The sequence below is a fragment of the Canis lupus genome, chromosome 38 (assembly GCF_011100685.1).
Source record: "Canis lupus familiaris isolate Mischka breed German Shepherd chromosome 38, alternate assembly UU_Cfam_GSD_1.0, whole genome shotgun sequence".
NCBI classification, from domain to species: Eukaryota; Metazoa; Chordata; class Mammalia; order Carnivora; family Canidae; genus Canis; species Canis lupus.
Window position 1 is genome coordinate 17,775,836 of NC_049259.1, and position 11,438 is coordinate 17,787,273.

The window sequence follows — 11,438 nt, forward strand, 5'->3', positions numbered from 1 at the left end:
CAGACTTGCACAGAAGTCTCCCAAAGGAGAGAGTAGGAACCTAGGAAATATCTGGTAGTCTTAGGTCTTTTCCTGATTAGAGCATTCAACTGATTCCTGCCACTTTTGAAATTTCTCCTGGGACACATTTGTGGTCTTAGCTTGTGTGAAGAAATCTTCGGTCGGCAAACATTTAATTATTGTCAGTTGGCAGTTCCTTGTGGGTGGGAATTCTATTATTGCCACCTTTCTCCCATTTGGCGAGCATAGTTCCCAATGCACAGTAAGCTCTCAGATATTTGTTTCGTAAGTGAATTTCTGCTTTGTTTTTCTTATTTCCACATTATGAAGTATTTTCTCTTGGCTTAAAGGGTAACCAAATTATATGTGAATATTAAAACCAAGACAGAGTAAGTGTAAGAGTAAGCAATAATGAGTTATCAATCTTAGCTTTGGACGGGCTTGGGACTGCCTCCCTGATGTTAGAAGTTTCGTTTAAAATCTGACTCAGAGATTTTGCTTTCCTTTGACCCCACCTCCCTAAGCCCATAAATGCTGTTTGCAGTAATTGTCTGCTGGGAAAGGGCCCTACCTTCTCCCCAAAGCCTCTCTTCTCTAAACGATGTCAGCCATCACATCCTTGAAGGAAGGTAACATGTTTAGGCCTATGAAAGAATAAATGGTACAAGGAGGGGTCTAGGGAAAGATAGCATATGCTTGGGAAAGTAAAGAAAAAAAAAAGGGAAACTCAGGTGCTGAGCTTGTCCATAGCTGATTGAAAGGACCTGAAAGAGGAACTCTAGAAAGAAAACACACACCTGACTTTTCTGTTAGCAACAGAGATGGGAGTTAACCAGAACTGGTGGAAAAAAACAAACATATTTTCCCTTCTCTGGTTCCTTAATTACTATTGGTTCCATAGGATAGATAGAAAAAGAATCAAGGAGAACTTGTGATCCAGAAAAAATTTGTATGAAAATTCTAAGTGGAACTCACAGCACTGGTGTGAGGCTGGTGCTGGCTCCTGATTCCGGCTACTTTCGTGCTGTGTGTAGAGCTCAGCATGGACAAGGATGGGGAAGTCCTTCATGTTTGTAACATCGCTATGAATGGATTTCTTCCACTTTTCTTTTTTAGGCCTTTTGAATTCCCCAAAAAGAAAGAAAGACAGATAGAGTGGGAGAAATAGAGAGGGAGATGGAGGGAGGGAGGGAGGGAGAGAGAGAGGAAGAGAGGAAAGAAGGAAGGGAAGAAAGAGGGGCACCTGGGTAGCTCAGTTGGTGAAATGTCTGACTCTTGATTTCAGCTCGGGTCTTGATCTCAGGGTTGTGAGTTCAAGCCCTGTGTTGGGCTCCATGCTGGGTGGGCATAGAGTCTATTTAAAAAAAAAAAACGAACTATGGGTGGTGGAAGGGGAGGTGGGAGGGGGGTGGGGGTGACTGGGTGGCAGGCACTGATGTGGGCACTTGACGGGATGAGCACTGGGTGTTATTCTGTATGTTGACAAATTGAACACCAATAAAAAATAAATTTATTTAAAAAAGTGTGAGAGAGAAAATATGTCCTTGTTATTAATTTAAGCTAAATAAAATTTGGCTGGAAGATGGAATTATTTTAAAAGAAAAAAATAGTTCATAGTAATAGTGATTGTAATTTTCCAGTCCTTTAATTTAAACTGGATTGATTTTCATACTCCTTTGGTTCGGGGTGTCTATCAGCAGCAAAGAAACCACAGATTCATTCTACTACTGTCCTCTCACTTTTGTTTTTAAAGATATTTTTATTATTATTATTTTAAAAATATTTTTATTGAAGTTCAATTTGCCAACATATAGTATAATACCCAGTGCTCATCCTGGCAAGTGCCCCCCTCAGTGCCTGTCACCCAGTCACCCCATCCCCCCGCCCACCTCCCCTTCCACTACCCCTTGTTCATTTCCCAGAGTTAGGAGTCTCTCATGTTTTGTCACCCTCTCTAATTTTTCTCACTCATTTTCTCTCCTTTCCCCTACAATCCCTTTCACTATTTCTTATATTTCCCATATGAGTGAGACCATATAATGATTGTCCTTCTCTGATTGACTTACTTCACTCAGTGTAATACCCTCCAGTTCCATCCATGTTGAAGCAAATGGTGGGTATTTGTCATTTCTAATGGCTGAGGAATATTTCAGTGTATACATATACCACAGCTTCTTTATCCATTCATTTTTTGATGGACACTGAGGCTCCCTCCACAGTTTGGCTATTGTGCATATTGCTGCTATAAACATTGGGGTTCAGGTGTCCCAGGTTTTCATTGCATCTGTATCTTTGGGGTAAATCCCCAGCAGTACAATTGCTGGGTTGTAGGGTAGCTCTATTTTTAACTCTTTGAGGAAACTCCACACAGTTTTCCAGAGTGGTTGCGCCAGTTCACATTCCCACCAACAGTGCAAGAGGGTTCCCCTTTCTCCACATCCTCTCCAACATTTGTGGTTTCCTGTCTTGTTAATTTTAGCCTTTCTCACTGGTATGAGGTGGGATCTCATTGTGGTTTTGATTTGTATTTCCCTGATGGCAAGTGATGCGGAGCATTTTCTCATGTGCTTGTTGGCCATGTGTATGTCTTCTTTGGTGAAATTTCTGTTCATGTCTTTTGCCCATTTCATGATTGGATTTTTTGTTTCTTGGGTGTTGAGTTTAATAAGTTCTTTATAAATCTTGGATACTAGCCCTTTATCTGATATGTCATTTGCAAATATCTTCTCCCATTCTGGAGGTTGAGGAAGACACAAAGAGATGGAAAAATATACCATGCTCCTGGATCGGAAGAATTAATATTGTGAAAATGTCTCTGCTCCCCAGGGCAATTTACACATTCAATACAATCCCTATCAAAATACCATGGACTTTCTTCACAGAGTTGGAACAAATAATCTTAAGATTTATGTGGAATCAGAAAAGATCTTGAATATTGATTTTGAAAAGATCTTGAATAGCCAGGGGAGTATTGAAAAAGAAAACCAAAGCTGGGGACATCACAATGCCGGATTTCAAATTGTACTACAAAGCTGTGGTCATCAAGACAGTGTGGTACTGGCACAAAAACAGACACACAGGTCAATGGAACAGAATAGAGAAGCTAGAAATGGGCTCTCAACTCTATGGTCACCTAATATTTGACAAAGCAGGAAAGACTGTCCACTGGAAAAAGGACAGTCTCCTCAATAAATGGTGCTGGGAACATTAGACAGCCACGTGCCGAAGAATGAAACTAGACCATTCTCTTACAACATACACAAAGATAAACTCAAAATAGATGAAAGATCTAAATGTGAGACAAGAATCAACCAAAATCCTAGAGAAGAACACAGGCAACACCCTTTTTGAACTTGGCCATAGCAACTTCTTGCAAGATACATCTATGAAGGCAAGGGAAACAAAAGCAAAAATGAACTATTGGGACCTAATCAAGATAAAAAGCTTCTGCACAGCAAAAGAAACAGTCAACAAGACTAAAAGAGATTTTATTTATTTATTTTAGAGAAAGAGAGTACATGATCCGGGGAAGAAGCAGAGGGAGAGGGAGAGAGAATCTGGAGCAGACTCTGACCTGAGCACAGAACCCCCCACCTCCCCCACCCAGAGTTTGATCCTACAAGCCTGAGATCATGACCTGAGATGAAATCAAGAGTCAGATGCTTAACTGACTGAACCACCCAGGTGCCCCTGTCTTCTCACCTTTAAATAGCACTTTTGGAGTTCTGTTGTTAGTATGACCATTCCCACTGGCTGGTCTAAGCCAATGAAAGCCGGAGTTGGGAATGAAGTGGGAATATGCCATGCTACAGGGATATTTGGTAATCAGTGCTATTCTCAGAATCGCCAAAGAAAGGAAAAGAGAAGGTATATCCTGTAGTGATGACCACGTCAGTATTCTCTGCAGTGCTATTCTTCAAAAATGATGGCTATTTCTATGAATTATTTCATTTTGGATTTGACCATTGTTCCACCATAAATGATGTGGTTGGGAAGGCTGGCAATGATGTCTGAGAGTTTGGGAATCTGCAAAACCAGGGAAGATGACTCGTATTAGCCTTTTTTTCCTTCCATGCATACATTCACTTATCCATTTACTCATTCCAGGAACTTCATTGGGTATGCTTTTTTCTGAATTCTGTTCCCGCATATGAGATGAAAATGTTCTTTAGGAAAGGTCAAGACCCCAAAGTTATGCTTTTCCTCTTCTCTTTCTCTCTCTCTTTCTCTACAGGGCCATTATCATACAAAGAAGCTAGTAAAAAGCCAGGAGAACACAGTCTGGTCATCGAGTGCAAAAGGCTTCATCTTAAAAGTAGCTAGCAATTGCACTGTTGGGGATTTACCCCAAAGATACAAATGCAATGAAACGCCGGGACACCTGCACCCCGATGTTTATAGCAGCAATGGCCACGATAGCCAAACTGTGGAAGGAGCCTCGGTGTCCAATGAAAGATGAATGGATAAAGAAGATGTGGTTTATGTATACAATGGAATATTACTCAGCTATTAGAAATGACAAATACCCACCATTTGCTTCAACGTGGATGGAACTGGAGGGTATTATGCTGAGTGAAGTAAGTCAGTCGGAGAAGGACAAACATTATATGTTCTCATTCATTTGGGGAATATAAAAAATAGTGAAAGGGAATATAAGGGAAGGGAGAAGAAATGTGTGGGAAATATCAGAAAGGGAGACAGAACGTAAAGACTGCTAACTCTGGGAAACGAACTAGGGGTGGTAGAAGGGGAGGAGGGCGGGGGGTGGGAGTGAAGGGGTGACGGGCACTGGGGGTTATTCTGTATGTTAGTAAATTGAACACCAATAAAAATATATATATATAAAAAAAAAGTAGCTATCTCCACTAGTGCAAGACAGAGGTATAGGCCACTGCTAGAATGTGATGGTCCCATTCTCAACTTTGATCCTGGTTCTCCACTTTGATCAAGTATTCATCACAACAACCCAGCTCTCCTTCTCTCTCTGCTGTGATACCTCGGCTCTAGCACATAGCTCTTGCCAAGTGCTGAGATCTTCAGCCAACTTTCACCTGGTAGTAGTGATTGTATACATAGAGGGAAGCTTCATTTATCAGGTGCAGTCATGCAAACAGAATTCTGGGGCACTGAAATTTACACAGGTAAGGAAATCCTTGTTTGCTTTTAATCCCATTACTTTTAACTTTGTGTTTTGACAAAAATATTTCTAAAATTTATCACACTTTTGTTTTTTTGAACCGTGTGTAACGAACATAACTTAAACTGCTTTTATTGCTCATTCTCATCATTAAGCACCTTAATTACTGCCCAAGTACTATGATGAGGTTTTAATGTCTCCTCCCTATTCTGGTCATTATTACAGTTCTTGTCATTGAGTCTGAAGTCAACAGTAATTCCCTTCTCATTTATTGCTCTGGCCTGACAAACCAGACAACCCATGGTGAGAATTATCTGTAAAATTAAGCGTCAATAAATTCTGAGGGATTAGTTCCAATCCTGTCTCATTAGTTACTGGTATGGGTTGCAGAGTATATAAGCCTGTTTTGGTCCTTTCCATTTCCTATAATCATGTCAGCTGAGAAAGATGCACCCTACAGGGTCATATCAATACCTTTTCTGAGGCTTCGGACCATAGTCTACATGATTGCAACCTTGAATTTAATTTATTCTCTGCCCAGTTATCATCACAGATGCCGTCATGGTCTTTTTGATGCATCATTAAAGCAAACCAAAAGGAGCGTGTCCTACACACGGTTCAATATCCAAGCCTCTCATCTGGTGCTTAGAAACACCTGGAATAAAGCAGGAGCATGTTCAAAGTGGGGTAGTCAGGGCAGCTGTTGGATAGGACAAAGAACATAGAAGTTACATGGTCTCTTTGATAAAGACAGAACCACAGGTCAACTCCACAGGGTAAAGATTGTATTGGGCTGGAAAGGAGGCAAGAGCCAGAATCCATCCCCACCCTTCAGCACCTCCTTCTGCTGGATCTTTGGAGCATGACTGCGCCACCTCGTTGTTCAGGGACCTGGCTGAAGACTTGGCCTGTGCTCACAAAGGCCTCGACTCTTCTTGCCCAGACTCTAGTGTGTGTTCTTTAAAAAAAAAAAAAAAAAAAAAGAAGAAGAAGAAAAGAAAAAGACTTGGTAAATTAAGACTTCACAACCTTTGCATAGTGTAACTGTGTGTCCTGCTCATCAATAGGCTTCTCAAGATCAAGTGCTTTTGCCTTGTGCATATCGAGTGCCCCAGCAGCTCATGGGCTCTCTCACCCTCTCAGTCTCCTGAGCTCTGCCAGACTCCAGGCCTGGATTGGTGCAGGCATTTTCTCTTGGCCCTGACCTCCCAAATCACACACCTTGCAAAGGACTGGGGATCAGTTTTCCTTGTTTTTACTTCTTGGCTCAGCTCTGGTGTTCTTGTCTATTCTCTGATGTCAGCTATTTACTTCCCTGTGCATGAGTCCTAAATATATATCTCTACATATAGTGTTAGTTTTTATGTGTTCCCTTTTTCAAACCAGTGGTCATGGCATAAACATAAAAATACAGTGACAACAAAAAAAACAAACATTACAACTTGATCCTTTTTCTTTTTGATTAGTTCTTTCATTCTCAGGTTGAAAATGTGGCAAATCAATGAACAAGGTGATATAAATTTTAGTGCTGGCCATTTTTTTTCTACTTTCCTGTCTGCCTTTCTACCAGCTGGTATTGTCTCTGAACCTTGGTTTTCTTGGCTCTCAAATAAAGGAGGGTTGAACTACATAATTTCTTAAGCTATCCCTAGTTCTAAAATGCTATGGCATCTATTACATGCCTTTACCTAGTTTAATTGGTCCAAAAAACTACTATCAGAACTCCTTTAAGATACTGTTTTGTGCCAGTGTCAACCTATCATTGAAGGAAATGCTATTGGCTGGAAATGCCTGAGGGCCCTCCCTGGGGCCTCAGTGAGTTTTCCACAGACACGTCCCCTTTCCAAACCAATGTTCCAACTGGACCAATCCTCATGGTTCTTATGACTGCAAGATGCCCTTGAGTAACAACCATCTGGAAACTTTGAAAAAAATAAAGTTTTATTACTTAGAAGACCTGGAAGTTATGCAACACACCTACTATCACACAGCAAGATCACAGGTAGAGAGACAGTGAAAGAAAGAGAGGAAAGGACACCTAGGTGGCTCCGTGGTTGAGCATCTGCCTTTGGCTCAGGGCATGGTCCTGCATAGCACTCCCAATGGGGAGCCTGCTTCTCCCTCTTCCTGTGTTTCTGCCTCTCTCTGTGTCTCTCATGAATAAATAAATGAAAATCTTAAAAAGAGAGAGAGAGAGAAAGAGAGACAGTGCTCACTGGCCAGAGGTTCTGCTTTTATTGGGGTTGAGAATGGGGACCTAAGTTTTTGAGGGCTTACTCATTATCCATAACCTTAAAGCATGGAGATTTAAAGCATGAGGAAGAGAAAAGACAAGTGGCCCAAATGGTAAGTTAGCAAAATCAGCCAAGATCTCTGAAACAAAGGAACTTCAGTGCAGAGAGGCAGCCTGGCTCTTTATGGAGCCATGTGGCTGACAATGTGCTTATTCCAGCTCATTAAGTGGATGCCTCCTTGAAATGGCTGGCTTATCACTTGCATTACAAAAAAAGAAAAAGAAAACCTATCAGGGCTTACACTACAAATGTAAAATTTTGTTTACCAATCATTTTTTTGACTTTCCCCCCTCTCTACAATGGATAGTTTTAATAAGAAAATAATCACACAAGAAAGTAAATAGACTTATTCAATAGATATAAAAGTATCACATATGATGACATACACATGCCCCTGGCACATAGTAGGTGACCAATTAATACTGTTGGAGTGAAGGAATTATCTGAACCCTAGTCAGAGAGGACATTGTTTTAAAGCATCGTGATTTCCCCACAAGAGGCAGCAGAGGGCAAGCTTAGACATTGACAAAACTCACCATTGGTGTAGATGGGTTACCTTGGTGGGTGGGCTCCCCTCAGTGTATGACTGGATCACTGTGCAATTGCTCAGCATGTTTCCGACAGCTGCTCTGTTTGCACTCTGTTCACCATACTAAATAAGCACAACTACACACATGCACAAATTATTCACAGACCTCAAAGTGGGAGGTATGTTAAGTAATTATTTGGAAAATTTGCAATATGGAAGTCAACTATCTAGATCATTCTGAACCCTCTAAATTTTCTTTGCAGACTATAGATACCTTTCTAAACCATGCCTCTCAGGACAGGAGAGTGATGATTTGAATTAGTTGTCCAAGTCGCTGCCATTTTATTTCACCAGTATTTTATACTCAGTCTCTCTGTTAAAAAAAAATCCATGGAACATGAAAGACTACCCCCTATATACACACATACCCAATCCTTATTCCCAGAGGAAGCCACTGTTAAGTGTTTTGTATCTTCCTAAAACAGCATATACGTGTACAATCAGAGGTATATGGGGGATCACAAATGCCCATGGTCCCACAATTAGATTTTTTTCAATGAATATCTTTTAACATCTGCACATATAATTGTGCTTCAATCTTTGTAAACCATGTAGTCTTTTACGACATGGGTGTATTAATTGCTAGAGATCATGACAAAGATCTTGATAAAGAGCAACAGGCTAATTTCTGGTCATGACTATAGAGTATCCACTTGGCTCCACTAACATGCTCAAAACTTCTGTAGCCTTTTATCCATAGATATGCATTCCCAGTGGAAAGCCATACAAATAAGCCTTGAATCTCGGTAATCCTCAGTTTGTGCACCAGCACAGGCAAGGGGAGAAATGCCAGGTCAACAAGACACAACTCTAAGAAACCAGACGTGCTTACAATGTGGCTGAGCTTCACAACTGGGCCAGCACCAGGATTCCATTGGCCATCACGGGAATTCTCACTCCCATCAATTCCTCTGGACTCTTAGAGTCTTCGCTATGGAAACACTGCGGAAGCAGAGTAATTGAAAATAGTTTAGATTCAGGAAACACCAAGCTTACATCAATTCTTCCATTGCATTTACACAGTTGTATAGTAAGCTTTATAGTTTCATAGCAGGCCTACTTTATTATTTATTTATTTATTTATTTATTTATTTATTTATTTATTTATTTATTTATTTATTTTAGGTGTTAAAATTTTACTTATTCATGAGAGACACACAAAGAGAGGCAGAGACACAGGCAGAAGGAGAAGCAGGCTCCCTGCAGGGAGACTGATGTGGGACTTGATCCCAGGACCCCGGGATCATGCCCTGAGCTGAAGGCAGATGCTCAACCACTGAACGACCCAGGCATCCCAGTGAGCCTACTTTAAAACTAAAATTTATATAGTTCCATGGTCACCTTCTCCATTGGTCCTTCTATGATAGACAACATCAATTGATGTTAGCAGAAATTTGATTTGCCAGAGCATACACATCAAGTTATTTTATATATATTTTTACAGAGCAAGTTTGTTTTGGTGATATCTAAATTCATCCAGTGAACTACACTTTTTCTATCATTATCACAATGGACTATCAAAATTGGAAAATTAGATGGTCTGGTCCTATCTTACGTTATATATTAATATAACCTTTGCTACATAAAATGTGATCTGGAGACTGGAAGCAGCATAGCCTGGGAACTCTGTCAAATGCGGATCGATGGCTCCCACTTCAGACACACTGAATCAGAATCTCAGGGAGCTGGAACCAGCAATCTGATTTTTAAAAGTTTCACAGTGATTCTTACCACACTGGAGGTTGAGAACCACTGATCTGAAAAGCCCTGGTTAATGGTCACAAGTTTCTCCTTACATACCTCCTGACTTGGGAAACTCACTACTTCACCAAGCAGACCATTTCATTTTGAGATATGACTCCTTATTGGAAAATCCCTTCTTATTTCGAGTCAAGCCCACCTCCCTGGGACTTCTCCCTACTGGCTCTTGTCCTGCTGGACAAGAACACACATGGTGTTGATTCCATCTTTCAATGAAGTTCATATTGCGGTCAAGATACTGATCGGGCTCCTGTCCTGCCCCTAACACATATTTTCCAGCCTAAATAGCTTCAGCGGTTTTTAAACACCCACCATCCTGCATTTGCCTGACTCTTTACTGTTCTGATTATTCTTCTCTTATTATGTTCCTCTTGGAGTGAGCACTGGAGCAGAGCATAGCAGTCCAGGCAAAACAGATGGCTCTCTTCTGTTGAAACCTAAGTGACGTTGCCTTGGGCTCAGTCATTTTAACTGTCCAGCTCTTGATTTCAGTTCAGGTCATGATCTCAGGGTTGTGAGATCAAGCACCACATTGGGCTTTGTGATCAGTGGGGAGTCTGCTTGAGATTCTCTCTCTCTTTCTCTCTGCCTCTGTCCTCCCCACCTACCCCACTCTCTCTCTCTCTCTAAAAATATGTACATAATTTTTCTTGAAAAGAGAGAATATTGCTTGTGAGACTCATGCTGCATAAGTGACCTCAGGAGCCTGGTTAGTTGACATTAGCTGGTCTCCACGTCAGGACTGGCCCTTCTGATCTGGACGCCAAGAGCTATAAACGTTGTCTTGCATCCCGTCCAACTCCAGGCTAGGCTGACCCCCTGGAATGGAATCTGGGAGGGGAAGCAAACACACCTAGCCCAGGCGCCTTGAAGATGTAAAGACATAATAACAGAGGAATCGTGTCTCCAGAGGAAGCTTGCTCCAAACCGCAAATGCAAACAAATGTTTAACTTCGGACTCCATCATTTGCCTGATAAATATGGCCCTGATGGGGGTGGTCAGTCGGAAGCCTCACCCAAGGGGAGGATGCTCCGCCCGGGGCCTCTCCATCTGGACTCCAGCCTGGATGCCTCCGCTATGAGGTACCTGATTTGATGTGACTCTGTCTTACTCTCCTTTCTGCTTACTATTGCCCTCGTTTATGCATCGATTTCCCTTTTTCTCTTCTTTCTGTTTCTATTAGATTTTTGTAACATTGATAAAGTACTTTTTCTCTTTGAAACTGAGAGGGCGGCTGCCGTGAATCTTTTCTTTTAGAGCAGAGATTAAAGGGAGAAACAGCAGTTGAATAAGCCGGAGGCAGATAGGGGCCTCCCCTGGAATGCACAGTCTCCACCTGCCTCTAGAAGCAGGCCAGTGTCTCCAGGCCCCACTCTGCCCAGTCTTGCCCTCTCCCCTCCCACCTACCACGTTTTCATGGAAGTGCCTGTGTGCTTTGCCTCTGAGCTTGCCCACACTGTGGCTGTTTCTAAAAAACATCCATAGATAAATTCTCGCAGCCAACTGACATTGGTTGATGCTTAGTTATCTTTCCAGTACTTTGGTGACACTTTATTTTCGACATGACCCTTAGAAGAAGTAGGTAGGCCAAGTGCTCATACAATCTCATTTCCCTCATGAGGGAAGCCATGGCTAGTTGAAGAGTAAGCATTTTTC

General features: G+C 41.6%; 1 long non-coding RNA gene across 1 annotated transcript; it reads right to left on the reverse strand.

The window, feature by feature from the left end:
- Window positions 1-5,900: 5,900 nt before the first annotated feature.
- LOC111094551 lies at window positions 5,901-8,905 on the reverse strand. Its single transcript, XR_005385540.1, has 4 exons — window positions 8,853-8,905; window positions 8,235-8,333; window positions 7,968-8,097; window positions 5,901-6,095 (listed from the first exon to the last, which is right to left on the reverse strand). It is a non-coding gene; the product is annotated as an uncharacterized LOC111094551 (long non-coding RNA).
- Window positions 8,906-11,438: the final 2,533 nt, after the last annotated feature.